Source organism: Trachemys scripta, chromosome 6 (assembly GCF_013100865.1).
Source record: "Trachemys scripta elegans isolate TJP31775 chromosome 6, CAS_Tse_1.0, whole genome shotgun sequence".
In the NCBI taxonomy this organism is placed as follows: domain Eukaryota; kingdom Metazoa; phylum Chordata; order Testudines; family Emydidae; genus Trachemys; species Trachemys scripta.
Window position 1 is genome coordinate 3,998,084 of NC_048303.1, and position 17,548 is coordinate 4,015,631.

Below are 17,548 nucleotides of genomic sequence, written 5' to 3' on the forward strand. Positions count from 1 at the left end.
CTCAAGCCCCATAACTTGTCTGAAATTGTCTCTAGTGGACTGTATGAAATAGCTTGGTGGTTCTCAGTCTCCTTTCCAGTACTGAGAGGTGTCTGCATCACGGAAAACGCAACTGCAGCTTTGGGTCTCAGCACAAAAGCCAACGATTCGAACCGTGTGGAGCAGCTGGTACTGTTATGCACGCGTGTGGGAGGAAGCTGCATCGTTCAAAGGTTCACCCTTCTCGTGCAGTGCAGGGCTCTGTGAGTAATGGGCAGAACAGAGCTCTGCCTGTTGCAGTTAGGAGCAGGGTCTGGTTTGTTGCTCTTAGATGGATGTAAAGAAGAAAACAATGTATTTAATTCAAGCTCCCCTTGCATGAATGTGACAAACACCATTGACTATGGAGACAGCCGTCCTTTTGCCCCTCCAGTCACGGGTCTCTCCAGGTCAGGGCTATGTTAGCAGGTTGCTGAGGGAGCTTGCACGGAGGTTGCCTAAACTGATACCTGTTCTGTGGATAGAGGGCTTGAGTCTCTAGTGCCGCCAGTTTCTCCATCTCCTCCGTGACGCCCTTTCCTCTTCCCGTCCCTGCTCATGTGCTGTAACGATGAACTTGAAACCCGGAATCACAGCGTGGTGTTTGGAAGGCAGCCTGTGACCCAAAGCTTGACCTTTCGCTGGGTGGAGGAGAGCTGGAAAGGCTACTACCCGGGCTGCTGAGGATTGGGAAGATTTGAGGGGGTCGGAAGTGGGGGGCACATTGCGAGCCAGCCACTAATTGAAATCATGCTAACCTAGTGGTAGGAAGGCAAGGAATAGGATCCCAGCCAGCTGCTCTGAGTGGGATAAGGGCCCTATCTCCTGAAAGCTCATTAGTATGCGCCCATGCATAGCGCAAGGGGGGGTTCGACATCAGGAAATTAGTTCTGGCAGCAAAGACAAGATAAAACTCCCTCCCCTCCCCGAGAGATCAGTTTAGTTTGCTTCCAAAGGCTTTCACTTTTGCTGTAAACCAGCTACCTTGAAAGACTTTTCCTCTCCTGCTGTTGAAATGCGTAAGCCTCTCTCCCCATCAGAGCCCTCATAATTATCCCGGGGGTGGACTGGGAGGAGACTGCAGGGCAGGTGTGGAGTGCAGTGCACTGAAGCAGGAGCACAGAGCAGTAAGGTGAACACCGATTGTGTGTTAATGTGATGCACCTGCATTGTCTCCACTAAGTCGCTCCTAGCTTGTGGTGGCAGAGAGTCTAAAAAGACAAGTGCCTCCTTTGTAGGCTGAGGGTAGCATGGGTGGTAAGCCCGGGTCTCCTCCAGGATAGCCATTCTCCACCCCTGCCCATCCCATCCCTCTTTGACCCTGTGCTCAGGGCTGGCTCTAGGCACCAGCCCTCCAAGCATGTGCTTGGGGCGGCACTTTCCAAGGGGTGGCACTCCGGCTCCTTTTTTTTGTTTGTTTGCTTGTTTTTGCTTGGGGCGCAAAAAGCCGGGAGCCGGCCCTGAGCGGAGGTGAGCTGCGGCGGTTGGGGGGGCATGGGGAGGGCCGCAAGAAGTAACCTGGGGAGGGGGGCAGAGGAACCGGGGGGGTGGGGGGGACCCAGCTCACCTCTGCCTCCTCCCCTGAGCACGCCGCCGCTCTGCTTCTCCCCCCTGGGAGGGAGGGGTAGGAGTGAAATGCGGCACGCCCAAGGGAGGAGGCGGGGCGGGGATTTGGGGAAGGGGTTGGAACGGAGCGGGGAAGGGGCGGAGTTGGGGCGGGGCCGGGGGGGGGCACAGGAACATGTTTTTGCTTGAGGCGGCAAAAAACTTGGAGCCGGCCCTGCCTGTGCTCTTGGGCGTAAAGGTGCGGAGGTGCAAGAGGTTTGAGAGTCTGCTGCCAGGAATTGGGCCTAGCGCTTAACCTTACAAGTGCTCTCCTGCTGGGTGTGCTGGCACGCAAACACTGCCGCTCCCAATAGGTGAGCGAAGGACGTACGAGACGAAGGCCCAAATCCAAACGATTTTTGGTTGCTGGGCTGAATTCAGATGGAGATCCCAGAGGCAATGCTACTTAATGGGAGCCTAAGGTCTCCTGTGAGTCTGTCCCAAACTTTATTAAAGAACACGGTTGGGAAGAATTACCAAATTGTCCAGGGGGGTGCAACGTGGCCTAATGGAGAAGCCATGGGGTAGTCGGGAAGTCGTGCCTCTGCAGTTCACTTGTAGGACTCAGGCAAAGCCATGGAACAGCTTTGTGTCTTCATTTTCCCAGCTGTACAACAGGGGAAGTGCTGGGATCTGTAAGTAACAAGCGCAGATTTCCTGCTAACCGCATGACTGGGGATCGGTCAAAAGGCTAAAGCCCGGTCTGTCATGAGACATGGGGGAATATGTTAGCGCATATGACATGGGAACATACCTTGCAGAATGGAACCCAACCCATCCATGCTGCTGGACATTAAGAACTTGTGGTGTCCCGAAGGAACCCAAAATGTTTGACAACCCTTGACAAGCAATCTGTTCTCAGAGATCACCTCATCCACAATGGGCAACATTGCTATCCCGCAGTCTAGGCCAGGGAATGAAGAAGAAATGCTGAAATCAGCTGAGACACCAGTGGGGTTGGAGGAGGACAGGGCATAATAACCCATTGGAGTTTGGCCGGGACACTGAGATTTTACGCCCTGACTCTTCTAAGAATACCACAGGGTCTCTCACGACAACAAGTGGTCAAGCCCTGGGCTGCACATAGCACTGCTGATGCAGTGATGGGATATTGGCTTAATATTCGTTCAAAGTGAAAAGTGCCACCTCTTGGTTCATCACCACCTTTTTCTGCAGCATTTTCTCTGTAGTCTCCCATCCATGTACAGACCTAGCCCAATGCTGCTGTGTTTGTACCACTAGCAGGGTCAGGACACCAGGTAGTGTGACTGCAGGGACATGGAGGCTCTGGAAATACAAAAGCAGAGAGCATAACTGCTCGTTAGCCATGCTTTTGGGGCAGGGAGCATCTTTTTGTGCTGTATTTGTACAGCACCTAGTGCTACAGGGTGCTGGCCCGTGCCTGGAGCTCCCAAGTTCTATAGTAATGCAAATAATATGTAATACATTGTAGTGGGGCGGATTGGCCGCCCACAGACCTGGAGGGGGAGGAGCCACTCCCTCCCCCACCCACGGACTACATTGAATCGCCAATAGCAACCATGCAGCCAGCCATCCTGATGTTAGAACGAGTGAGAATTTCCAGCTGTGCACGACAACGGGCTTGGATCACTTGATTGCCTGTTTTGTTGATTCCCTTGAAGCACCCGCCCTTGCTCATTCTCGGAAGACAGGATCCTGGGCGAGATGGACCATTGGCCTGACCCAGTCTGGCCGTTCTTATGAACAAGGGGCTGGCTTGCGGTCTGTGTGCTGAACTGACAGGACAGCAGAGATAGAGGCTTATCCCCAAGGTTGGTGTTCTCTTGTGTGTTTGATTCTGGAGGGAGGCGGTGCCACTAGCGATTGGAGGCTATTTGGGAAGGACTCGGGGGTGAGATGACCCCCGCGGCCCCGCCAACATTCCTGTGCTCCGTTAATGGCAGCTCAGATGACTTGCCGCTCATGTAAACGTTCACAGCTGTTGGCTGGATATTGCTGAATGGATAATGGTTGATGTGGCTGCCGGTAGACAGTCACTCCACCACTAGCATGTAATTAAGGACTATGTAAAGTGATCGGAGAGGCAGCGCCTCTGAGAAGCCCGGTGGATAAATGCCATCACCGCACGAAAGGGAACAACATGCAAAGTCTCTCAATATATTTTGAAATGCCACCAATTTTCAGCTGCTTGTTCTTTTTGTAAAATGTATGAGGCACCCTCCTGGGACCTGGAAGGCAATGGGGTCAGCTTGGACACAGAGGGCTGGATTCCCATGTCTCCCACTGCTCAGAAAGTGTCAGCACCAGATTCCGGAAGGCTGAGGGGGTGTCACTTATTATTATTTTTTTTTACTTTGTTTCTTTAATCTATTTAACTTGTATCTCTCCTTTCGCCTGCTCCCTCACTTGGCTCGCTGCTGCCTGCCAGCCTGGGGGAGGATGGCTCTCTGCAAAGGGGAGTGGCTCATAACTTCAGCTGGTTGACTTCTCTGCTAGCCACGGACGTTCTGCCTCTGGCCACTTGGAGGAAGCGTTTTGCCCCAGCTCCGGGGATGCTAGTTGTGCTGCAGGGCAATGTAATGACTAAAGCTCCTGAAATTGGAAAGGCAGTGGCACAAGGTGACAGACCTCACTGAAAAGGGCAGGCCTCGATCAACCTGCTGTGCACTGAGAGCAGAGACCTTGTTTTTCAGGGGTGGGGCTGGGGGAGAGGGAGGCTGGGAAGTGTGGACCGTTATTTCCTGAATGTAGGGCTGGGTGAGACTGAGATTGGGGGAACAGGGATCTTATTCCCTGGGCGTGGGGCTGTAGGAGAGTGAGGCTGAGGGAAAAAAGTGTTTAATAAATATTTCTGTTCTGCATTTGGAAAGAAGCAGGATGATGTACTCATATCACATGAGGACGATGATGTACCTTTCAGTCCATTAGTAACAGAGGAGGATGGAAGACAACATCTGCTAGGGATTAACATATGTCAAACAGCTGGCCCAGATAACTTGCCTCCAAGAGTCCTAAAAGAGTTGGCTGAGATCTCTGGCCAACTGTTTTTAATTATTAATAAATCTTAGAATACCAGGGAAATTCCAGACGACTGGAAGAGAGCTAATGTTGTATCAACATTCAAAGAAGTGGGATGACCCAGGTAATTATATACTGGTTAGCCTGACATCAATCTTGGGCAAAATGATGGGAAAACTGATATGAGATTCAATTGATAATCAATTAAAGGCTAGTAATATAATTAATCCCACTCAACATGGAAAATAGGTCTTGTCAAACAAACCTGATTTCATTCCTTGGTGAGATTACAAGTTTGGTGGCTCAAGGTAACTGTGTCGATGTAATAGACTTAGACTTTTGTAAGGTGTTGGACTAAGTACCACCACAATCTTGGTGAGACCGATACTGGAATCCTGTGTCCAGTTGGGTTCTCCACATTTAGGAAGGATGTTGAAAAATTGGAGGCAGAGCAGAAAACAGCCACAAAAATGATCTGAGGGCTTGAGAAAAATAGGAATACATTACAGTGGGAGACTTAGAAAGGTCACTCTGTTTAGCTTATCAAAAAGAAGATTGAGAGGTGACTTGCTGATGATGTATAAGTACCTTCACTAGAAAACAATAGCAGAAACTAAAAGGCTTTCTAACCTCACCAAGAAAGGCAGAACAAGAACCAATGGCTAGAACCTGCAGCCAGACAAATTCCAATTAGAAATTAGTTTTCAACAGTGAGGCCGATTAACCATGGGAACAAACTCCCAAAGGAAGCAGTGGGTTCTTTATCTCATGATGTCTTCAAATCCAGACGGGATGCCTCTCTGAAAGATACGCTTTAGCAAACACAAACACTAGGTATTGGGCTCAATACAGGGGTAACAAGGTGAAATTCAGTGGCCTGTGATATACAGGCAGTCAGACTAGATGTTGTAATGGATGGTCTACAAATCTATAAAGTACCTTATTTCCTGGGCATGGGGCTGGGTGGCAGTTGGGGACCTTATTCCCTGGGTGTGGGGCAGTGCATCCCCATGTGTGTTTAGGTGAGCAGGAAGGCAGCTATCCCACATAACGAGGAATCCTTGAGTCTCATTCTCCTGGGGTCAGGCTGGTGTGGTATGTACCATCCCTTGCACACAAGGCCCCCATGCCCTCCCTGGTTGTCTTACAGTCCCTCTGGGGCCTTTTTGTTTAATTTGCACATGACTCTCTACGCTCGCTGCTTCAGGTGGGTGAGAACAGGAAGTGGCTAATTCAGGAAGGAGAGGGCGTTTGAAGAAAGCCCTAGTGAGATTGCCAGCCAAGGAAGGCTGCCCAGTCATGGGAATGGAGAAACCAGGGCATGAGGAGTGTCTCTACCTATCCTTTGGGAGAGAGGGAGTGAGGGGGACAACTGGGGACTTCGGGTCGGGGAGAACCTGCTCATAGAAGTCAGGATGGAGATGATGTCATTGGGGAACCCTAATGTGATGGTTTCTCTGTCTGGGCCAGCCCCGCTTTCCCTGGATTTGGTGCAGGGAACCAGCTATTGCCTGCAGTACTACAGGGTGTTTTAAGTGGCAAGGTCCACAACACAAACCTCTAAATAGAAGGAACTAGACTCCTAGGTTTTAAGACAAGAAAGGGCCAGGAGATCATCTACTCTGACCTCCTGCATGTCACAGGCCAGAGAATTTTACCCAGTTACCTCTGTAAACCACTAAGGCCTAGATCCTCAGATATTTAGGCACCTAACTCCCATTGGTGAATAAATATATTTGAGGTTGTGGGCCTATGCCACCAGGAACTGAGTTCTCCTGTAAGATTGAGACCCCTGAAATCTGGACGTGGCTTCCCGCATATAAAACAGAAGCAGGAAGGCTGGTCTGCGGTGGCAAGAAATCTATAGGTACAAACTACTTTCTTTTTTCCCCCACCCGCAACAGCTGCTATTTCTTACCCACTGTTTAAAAAAAACCCTAAAAGTCAATATTTATTTCCCAATCTCCTTCTCCCCTGTCAGTCGTCTCTGAATTTAATGCTCTTGAAAGGTGGATGATTGACGATTTACTGAAAACGAAGTTAAAATATAAATAATTCCACAATTCAGCTGCTGTATTAAGCAGGCATATGAGAAAAGCCCAGAAGACCAAGGGTGGCTTTTATTATTAACAAGGAAAAAAATTAAATTTAAATAAATGTAATATTTATTAAAATTTCCTTTCACGTTGTTACCTGAGGTTCATAAAACTTTTGAGCTGTGTCAGCTTTGCACTCCCCAGTACATTGAACTCGAGGGAAAACTATAAGCAAATTCTTAAGATCAATGCAAACTACTTCTCCATTACTCAAAAAAAGGGAATTTTAACTATTTTTGAAGGCCCCAGGACTCCACTAATCCAGATATAAAGACTCTTTTCACCTTCAAACATCATGATTCCAACTCCCCTTTCACCTCCCCCACCCCCGTCCTCTTCCACACATGCAGAACCCTTTCCACACTCTTTGCGGGGGGAGGAGAGGAATGAATATACATTACACTTAAACATCCAGCCATGCGCCTTTTGTGCATTTTTCTTCATTTCCCTCCCCAATATTTCTTTACTAATTATGGTGCAAGACAATTACATTTGATGTTGCACCATTTTCCCAACATGCAGCAAGTTACAGGGTTGGAGATGTGGCATTTGGATCCAGGTAGGAACTGGCCCAAAGTTTGGGGATATCAAAATCCAGGGCTTGCCTGGTTCCAGCCCATCAGTGATTAGGACAGTGGGAACACAACAAGAAGAAGGTCTTAGGGTGCTGAGGTGAGAATCGGAGGAAGAGGAAAAAGCAGCCGTGAAAATAGTAGTAAAGGATGTTCTGGGGAATGGGTTAAACTCCTGGATTGTAGGCAGCATGGAAGAGGTGTGTTTGGAGTAGAGATTAGCCTTACCTTAAAACCTGGCTCTGGTTCTGGAGTTTGAATGCAGCATAAAGATCTTGAGGTTATTGTTTCAGCCCATTAAGCAATAGGCACAAGTCAGGAGTGAGGTCTGTGGGAAAGGGCTGGCTGTGGGGTACTGTTACAGAGCAGCGTTTGCATTTAGAAAGCTTCCTACACACACAGTTTGGGGTGCTCAGGTTTTGATTTCCTTTAGTTCTGAGACGTGCCGTACAAAAGGATGTAGGAAAATCAGTGAAGTGGAGATGGGCAGGCAGATTATTCTGACGGGCAAATGTTCAACCACCAATGGAAGAAAAGAAGGACTGGGAAGAGTGAGAGTCCTGAATTGGTAGAGCAGAGGAGGAGATAGTCTCGGCAAGAAAGGATCAAATCGACCTACTGCAAGAGTTAAAGATTCTCACCTGATTCTATCAAAGATAAGGGCTTTATTCTGGGTGACGTTCACCGCTGTGTAGAGAGCCTTAAGCATCACATAAAACCTCAAAATCGGACTTAGGTTTTGGGTAGGCCCTCTGTAGAGGGGTGAATTTCACCCAATGTGAGGCGCTAACGTGATGGGAACTCAGGTTGCTCATCAGCTCACAGGAGTGACTCCACTTCTTGTCGGAGTGGGACATAAGCAAGCAGTGGGTTCCAAGAACAGCTCTGCTATAGGACAACGTGCTTTGATGTTGATACATGTGTCTAGTGGAGGCGTAAATAAAAGGGAAGATGGTTAAAGGGAGATGATAAAGGAAGAAAAAGATTTGGAAGTGTTTGAGGGAATCTGCTTTTTAATTTTTTCAGGCACATCTCGCCAACTCTCTCCTGCTGTGAGGAATGTTCATGTTACTTTGCAGATAAACTCTTTGAGAGGGAGCTTGGCTGCCTCTATGGCGACAGAATGGTGTCTCAAGAGAACCACCACTGCATCATTATTTCTCCTTCAGTCCCTGCCAGTGTCTGTCACTGAGGTGCTAGTGGCACTTGGGCTATGATGGGGGAATTAGATCTATGTCTTTCCTAGCTGATGAAGGCCGGCTGGGGACATACTGGGTCCACTGGTGGCTGAGATTGTCCATGTTTTCCTTCAAGGAGGGTGGGACAAGATATCAGTTGTCTGTAAGGAACGTATCTTTAGGCCTCTGCTCAAGAAACCATCATGTGATGCTGAGAGTCTCTGTCTAAGCCGCCTTTTGGGGGGAAAATTGGTTGAGAATTTAGGATTTGCAAATCTGTGATCCAACCAGCCCAGTGCCCTGTCTCTGACAAGTCCGATACCAGATGATTCAAAAGGAGGTGCAAGAAGCCCCCTAGTGGACGTTTATGGATTTACTAGGCTGTATAGGCCAGCTTTCTTCCTGTTGTTATAGTCAGGTAGCACCTAGCACAGGGGTGGGCAAACTTTTTGGCCTGAGGGCCGCATCGGGTTTTGTAAATTGTATGGAGGGTCAATTAGAGGAGGGGGTCGTGGCTTTTCCTAATATCTACCCTAAATCTCCTTTGCTGCAGATTAAACTCATTACTACTTGTCCTACCTTCAGCAGACAGGACAAACAATTGGCCACAGTCCTCTTTATAAAAGTCCTTAACAGATTTGAAGACTGTAAAACTGGTAACACGCTGGCCATTAACATTATTGGATGATGTATGTACGGATGATGTATAAAGAATTCTAGGTGTGTGCTGGAAATATGTTCCTAAAATGTGCATGGCAGGCAATGCCTAAGCCCAGCAATTCCTAGGCCAGGGGTTCTCAAACTTCATTGCACTGCGACCCTCTTCTGGCAACAAAAATTACTACACGACCCGGAGCGGAGACCGAAGCCTGAGCCCACCTGAGTTCCTTAACGGATCTTGCGATCACTGGGCGGTTTTCTCGAGGTCTGCCGTGCCAACTGTCTGCACAGGGCTGGGGCGGCACACAGAGGGAACACACACACGCAGCCAAACATCTATCAGCGCATACCTATGTACCTGCAGAGCAGCGAGTTCAAACTGCTGACCAGAGCGGTCATGATGGGCATTGTGGGACACCTCCTGGAAGCCAATTAGGGCGACATAAGCAAACACGGTCTACACTGACGCTGCGTAGCTCTAACTACATCACAAAAAGCTGTATGTCTCTCGTCGAGGTGGTTTTATTTTGTCGGCGTAGCAGTGGAATTACATCGGCGGGAGGAGCGTTTCAGCAGGTACATAATCCACTGTTTTGTCAGTGAAAGCTAAGTTTTGTTGACAAAACTATGTAGTGTAGACAAGTACTCAGTCTTACTGAAAGCTAATAAGACCTAGGCTCCTAAATCACTTAGACATTTTGAAAATGTTAATCACTCGGTGTGTCAGTTCCCCATCTGTAAAATGGGGATAACACCCCCCACCTCACAGGGATAATCCATCCGTGGTTGTGAGCTAGCCAGGATACTGTGGTGATGCGCTCTGCATAAGTACCTAGATACAGGGAATTCGAAGGCTCCAGATCTTCAGGTAAAGCTCTAATTTGGTAACATTCCAGAGTTGTGCCTTTAATTTACCTGTGTTCAAAACGTACCGTGGACAGCTAAAAAGCCCCTGATCTCCCCTTACTCCATCATACATTGCTTGCATATTTTGTGCTTACAGCTCAGGTCTGTCTGGCAGTCTCCGTGGTGAGAGCGATACTGAGGAAAGTCATCTCCTTTCCCGGTAATTTTCTCTGCTTCTCTTGATCATTAACATGCTGGAAATCACTTGAAAGAAACACTGCAATTTTGAAAGGGATTTTATTCATTTATTCATCAAGGTTAAGGACCCTGAAAAGCTGCTGTCTGCATCTTTTAGTGTTTAGTTCTTTCAAATCTCATACACCCGGTAGTCCTAAATCTGGAGTTCTCTTTTTGCTATGAGGTCCTTGTGTGTCTGTTGTTACATTCTTAGCGTACAATAAACTCCTTTAACATTTGTTATACGGCTACCATCGTCAGGAGAACTCCAGTGATCTGATGACCTTCGTAAGAAATCCAGGCTATAAAATAGAATACTTAAACTGATGAGTTATAATGTGCATAGCGTCACGTGCTATGATTAAGGTTGAATTGCACTTTCCCTTTTTCAAGTCCTCATAACTTTGGCCAACAAATTGGGCTAAAATTTTACATGATTGTTCTCAGCTCAGAGTGAAATATGTAACTATATGAGCTTTGGACCTTAAATCTGTCTCCTTGTGTTTGATGCCCCATATATTTAATAACTGGGATTTTTATCCAGTCTAGCACAGTGATTCTCAATGACCAGTCTGTGGACCAGTGCCGGTCCCTGAGATCTCCCGGACAAAGTTTGGGAAGGCAGCAAGTTGATCCCTGGTATCAAAAAGGTTGAGAAACACTGGTCTAGCAAATCGTCAATTAAGCACAAAACATATAGTCTTCACGCTTAGTGTGGTTTTTAAATCTCACTGAGCCCTACAAGTCAGTCTAAGGCAAGGTCTATATGCTACAATGGCACAACTGTAGCGTAGTACCATAATGGAAACGCTTCCTGCCGTAACAGAAGGGGGTTTTCTATAGGTGTAGGTAAACCACTTCTCTGAGAGATGGTAGCTAGGTTGATAGAGGAATTTATCCATTGACCTAGCTGCATCTACACCAGGATTAGGTCTGGGTGCCCTGAACAATGTAGCTAGGTCGCTCTAAGTTTCAAGTGTAGGACAGGCCTAAGTCTGAAGCAAATCTGTTCAGTTTTACACACAAATCAGTTTTACCGTGACCAACAATTGGAGTCTGTAATTTGATCAGCATCAGCTCCAACCTGGAACCATTCTACTCAGTTCCAGGCCAATGCCTCATCTGCAAGACCATCCTTCCTCCTTGTTTGTATGCTAGCTCCATTTCCACTGCCTGCCGTCTGTTTTGTTGTTGTTTCTTTCAAGTGTAAGCTGTTGGGGGCAGAGACTGTCTCTTCTGCCGTGATTGGGGAGCCCGTTGAATGAAAGACCCGGCTGCAACGTGTAGAGCAATAAGTTGATGCTTGGTTCTGAGCCTCTCAACTTCGGGGAAGTTCAGCTCCAGATGTCAACTTTGCATCTTGAGCCTACGTCTAATAGGAAAGTAAATGGGACTCGGGCCTAGGAGTGTAGAGTTCACTTCCTGACTGTGCCACGGGCTCCCTGCATGACCTTGGGAAAGTCACTTCTTTCTCTGTGTCTCAGCTCCTCAGCCATACAGTAAAGACAATGAGCCTTCCTTTCTTCCACCCTTTGTCTTGCTCCGTTAGACTGTAAGCAAGCACTGTTCTAGTTTCACAAAACAAGCCTTCCTTCGTGGGGCCAAGTGGCCCGGGCTCAGGAAACGAAGGTTCACTTCCCAGCTCTGCTGCTTTGTGCCCTTGAGCAAGTTGCAGCGCCTCAGTTTCCCTATCTGTAAAATGACACTGCTCTCCTTTGCAAAGGGCTTTGAGCGCTACAGCTGACCGGCACTAGACGAGCACTGGGGGGTTATGATTCGATGTGGGATGCAAAGCAGACGCACAATTTAGTGACACCTCCCGGCAATCTCTATTTAACTAGGCCTCCTTGCCCGACCACCTAGAGGGAGGAGCATTGCTCACCAGCGTGGGAATGTGCAGCGGACGTTCAAAGGAAACGTACTCCCCTCTCACTGGAGTTCTCAGGCGGGGCGGGGAGGGAGGCATGCGGCGGTGTGGGTAGCAGAGGTGGGGCTGAGGTTGCTTGGTGCACCTCAGCATTCTCCCCCGCACTTTCCCTGCACCTGCTGATCAGCGGCTGAGCAGAAGTGAGGCCCAGGGAGGGAGGAAGCAGCCTCTTGGCGCCCTCTACTGGGAAGGTATCAGGCTGCTGCCTGTAGACAGCTCAGCTCTGTCCCCGCCCTTCCCCTTCTGCTCCTGCTGGTAAAACTCCACGACTCGGCCATCTAGTGCCTTGATTATTGTGCCTGTTCCCTTTCTGTCGTCCTCCTCATCTTACTTTTCCCTCAGCCGGCCTAGCCACAACACTCTGCCTCTCCTGGGTCATTCTCAGCAGGTTACCCCCACAGGCCCTCCACCAATCCCTGTCTGTCTTGGCCCACGTGAAATTCAAGCACCTTTTTCTCAGCTTCAAATTCAAATGTGACATCACCACTGCCCATATCTCTGCCTTCAGTTCCTCCTCACAGTCGTTTGGAGTCCCTACCTCACACCCTCATGCCGCCTTCTGCACTGGGACCATCCCATTTCCTCTCCAGCACTGTCCCCCCTTCACGTTCCTCTTTTAAACCCTCACTCCTTTGTTCCTTGTTCACCAAACCCTTCATCTCCTCTTACTATCCCTTCCCTGAAGTATAGTCTCAGGTCTGGTCTTGTGCTTAGCCTGTCTGTTTGTTGAGGCAGGGAACGGGACATGTTTGCAAACTGCTGTGTGATGCACAAGGGCGTGAATAGCGTTAGCTGTTTCAAGATCCCCACACCACTTCATCCACATCCCTTTATGTCCATTCACCTTGCCTATCCGCACTCCACTGGGAACTTCATATTCCCCTCTCGAAACCTGACCATGATTAGGCCGCTGGTATTCTGAGATCACCGACTATCGTGTTGACTGATACTGTCTCGCTGTATCCTTGTACTACCCCTGTCTGTAGCCACCTGTTGTCTCTTGTCTCATGCCTAGATTGTGAGCTCATTGGAGCAGGGACAATCTTTTTGTTTGATCTTTGTACAGCACTTGGCACAATACGGTCCTGATCCATGATCTGGGACTTCTAGCTGTTACTGCAACACAAGTGAGAAATACCAGAGCTGGTTGGGAATTTTCTGTCTAAATGTTTTCCAGAGGAAAAATGTTGACTTTGCCCCCAAAATTTGATTTTCCATTGGACAAATTGAAATAAAAATGTTTTATTTCGGGTCACGTTGCCCTGAATCGAAACGTTTTGTTTCAGGTCTTTTGACTTCCATTTGACTCCATCTGAGCTGCTGCAGGGCCTCATGGTAGTTGTAGTTTGGGTATCTCACGCCTCCATTCTTCCTTATGCACCAGGTTCCTTGGCTGGATGACATCGACCAAGATGCACTGCGGTCTTCCCTCTGGCTGAGGTACAGTGGTGCATGAAAAGTTTTGACATTTCCCAATTGAACTTTTTTGGAAATTTTTGTCCAATGAAAAGTTTTTGTCCTAATTTTGGATAAAAACAAATGGTAATATTGGAACTTCCCAAGAGCCAGAAATTCCATTTTTTTGATGAGCTCCAATAAATAATAATAATAATGGTGTGTTGGATGATGGGATCTCGAGACGCTCAAGTAGGCCAGACATTACCATCGACAGCCTGAAACCAGCAATTTAACCTTAGCCCCGCTCTTTAACTTTGACTTTACAAGTCCTTTCTTGTCGCTTCGCACCACAGCGGGAGGAAGTGAAAATTACGGGCCACAGGCAAGGTTCCAAAAAGTGCTCTGTCTTTCTCAGAAAAGGGCTGGCAGCTTTCCATAGCCCTTCCATATATTTTATAGCTGTACTACAGTATTTAACAGCATAATTTAGTAAGTGTCAGTACTTTGTAACGGAGTGTGCAGGCACCATCTTATTCAACCTCTGTCGGCATGTGCTGAGTCAAGTAGCACGCAGAGGGGAAATGTTAGTGTTCTCAGGAAGTGAAATTGGCGAGAGAAATGGCTATCAGCATAAATATTGGCATAAATGTTTTCTTAATCCGCAAGCGAAGTGATAAGACTTTTTACCTTTACTGGATTTCTTTCAGAACATCAGGTGTCATTTCGGTTACCTTTAAATTATGCCTCTCCCCAACCCACAGACACACAGTCCACACTGCTTTGTGCTCGACACACATTGCTTTTCCACGTAAACTACCAAGAGAGAAGTCACTGGCTCCTCCAACCTTATAGTGCCAGTGACTCCTTTATTCATCGATTATCCTTGCACATATTGATGAAGTGCTCCTCACCACTGTACTTGGGCACACATACTCACGTTGGTTGTTCATTTTACTTTATTTCTAGATACATAAAAACGAGGGCTCGAGGACCCTTTGAGATAGTTTAAAAACACACCCTGATGCAGCAATTTAAGATAGCCCGCTGAAAACCCCTCATCTTCCCCACCTTTACAATGACAATTTCTCCCCACTGCCAAATTTTCAAATGCTCGGGAAAAAGACCCGGCTTTGCAGGAAGCCTGGAATGTCATCAGACACAGGGCGATTTTGGACCAAGAAGGAGAGTGAACGCCGAAGTCAGAGAGCCTGCCTGGCCAGGTGCCCCTTCTCAGTTCTACCAACTATATAGTCATGCAGTAACGTGGAACAGCCCTTCATGGGAATGGAGCTCTTTGTTCTCTCCCACTTGCCTCTTTCCCATGCTTCTAATCAGAAGGGTGAGACTCCAGGACTACATCTGCACTTGGAGCTAAGGATGTGATTTCCCAGCTTGTGTGGACATATTTGTGCTAGCTTCCAATGAGCGAGCATGCTAAAAATAGTGGTGTACATGCAGGAGTGGGAGCAGTTATGCCATCTACATACCTAGGGGGCAATAGGTGGGCTTAGATGCAGGGAGGCTAGCCCATGCCTCTGCTCACTGCTGCCCAAGCTCCTACTATTTTTAGTGCACTAGCTCGGTAAATGCTAGTGCGAGCATATGTGAGCGAGCTGGGAATGAGCTCCTAGTGTAGATGTAGCCCAAGTGGAGCAGGGGGGAATGCAGTTGCCTGGGGAAATGGGTCGTGTGTCATCTCCTGAAGGTGGGTCAGATTTGTGCTTAGGTCTATTTTCATCCAGGAAGGCTCTGATTGCCCCTCACGTTTTCCATTTCTTAGGCCTTGCCTAGGATGGTTGTGCTCAAGTGTGCAGGTTGATCCCCACAGTGTTGCTTATTGCCTTGCAGCCAGAAGTTCTGATGCATATTAGCACTTACAATTCAGGGTGTTGTGATGGCTAGTCTGGAGCCCCCCTGCTTATCTTAACGGCGAACGTTAGTGCTGGGACCCCATGTGCCATCAGTCTGACCACAGGCACGAGCGGGTGAGAATTGCCGAATGAGGGCACTATGTAGTGATCCAGCTAGCATGAGTGTGCAAAACTTCCCTCTGCTGGATTGACTCAGAACTGCGCAAGTGTGTGTGTTGTGGTACCTATACTGCTAACAGCTGTTTCTCCTGTAGGTCAAGTAACGGGGCCTGTGATTTTGGAGCAGGAAGACCTGGGTTCTACGCCTGCTGTCGCTTCGAAGCTCTGTGTAGCCCTGGGGTACAATATAGTGACATCCACAGATTTGATGTAGCAACCAATAATGTATTTTGCACATACATTAGTATCTTTCACTTAAGGTCCTTAAAACTATGCAGGACAAGATTTGAAAGGCACAATGAGATGGGAGTTGGGAACCTAATTTCCTTTTGAGCCTTAGAAAAACCTCTCTCCTAAGCCTGAAAACCTCACATGAGATAGGTAAGCATCATTTTTCTCATTTTATAGATGGGGATGTTGAAGTGACCCAAAGCACAGGTGGGGACAGAACCCAGAAACTCAGAAATAGAACACATGCTTTTCTCAAGATGGTATGCGGCTTGGTAGCTCTCCAGCTCCAGCATCTGCGGAGAAAGAAACTCAATTGCAGTTAATGACAGTGAAATTATGGAGAGATTAGTGTAATTACAATGAGAAGAATCTTCTAGTTCAAAGATGATTGATGCCCCATGGAAGGATTTGGATGGAGGCACGAGAAGAGAGTCCAGGAACATTGGCTCAGACTTTATTTACCTCCACAAGTTCCCCTAGGTATGGAAAGAAATGGCTTGAAAAAAACAAGAAAGAGGATTTAATGTGGCCACTCAATGGTATTGAATGAATGATGCGTGTTGGCAGAACTGTAGGTAAGAAAGGTGGGAGACTGAAAAAACATATTGTGAAAAGAACTAGAAGAATTGCCATAATAAATCTACCCAACTATTCCCATCATATAGAGGATGGCAAGGAAGTAGGTTACTGGAGTGCATAAGCAAATCAAAGGGGTATAGATGGCCCCTCAGCATAAATATTGCACGTGTGTGTCCTTTCTCTTCGAGAAGAGAGCAATAGCTGGGGAGGGGGAAAGGTGAGAGAGAAGAAGGCATGAAACTGAAACTTAGGTTTTTTCCCCCCTGTATTTGAGGTGGGTTAAAGGAGCTCCAGGTGTTCTCTCTAGAAAAAAGAGATTAGGAAGCAACATTAATCAAGTTTACAACATATTCAAATGAATAGATAAAGAGGAGAGAAAAAAAAAACCACCCTGAAATGTTTTTCTAACGAATGCATATTTGAGCTGAAGAATTCACAGGGGTCGCCATGGAAAAACACATGTATATATGCAAAACTAGGGTTAGAAGACAAAGCGGGATTATTTTTTAGGCTCATAAATAATGCACGGTAACTGTTGGAAGAAAAATGTGGAGGCTTCAGTTGATCTTAGTGCTGAAGGAGGAGCTAACAATATGTCTGATAAAGTGAGAGATTGAAGGGGATTTCACACAGAAGAGTGATAGAACATGGCTGATTGTCTATTACAACGTGTCATACCATGCATGGTGTTCTTCAGTAAAGGATGGGCATGTTTTCTGCCTTCCCTGATGCACTGAGATGTCTGTTTCCAGGATTTAAAGGACCTTTTGGGAGAAAGGAAATTATGGGAGTGCCGAGTTTGTGGGTTAGAGTTTCACTGGTGCCCACTAAAGACAATTGTAAAACTCCCATTGACTTCTTGGGTACGGATTTAGACCAACGCGGAGCTCTCTTAAAAATCCCACCTTTAATTGTTAAGAAAGATACTTACTAAGAGCCAGCTATTGAAAAACTTTAGGTGTACCGGCATACACTTAATTTGCACTTGTAGTTACCATGTAAATTGAGTAACTGTGCAACGGCCAATTGAGGTCACTTATGAGCTTGGTTGCCTGTTTTGCATACACAGCTATCCATTCCATCTTCACACTTACTTGGTCTGCACATCAATCACTCTGACGCGCTGTACAATTTAGTCATGCACTTGCACACATAATGTTCTTGAAGTCCT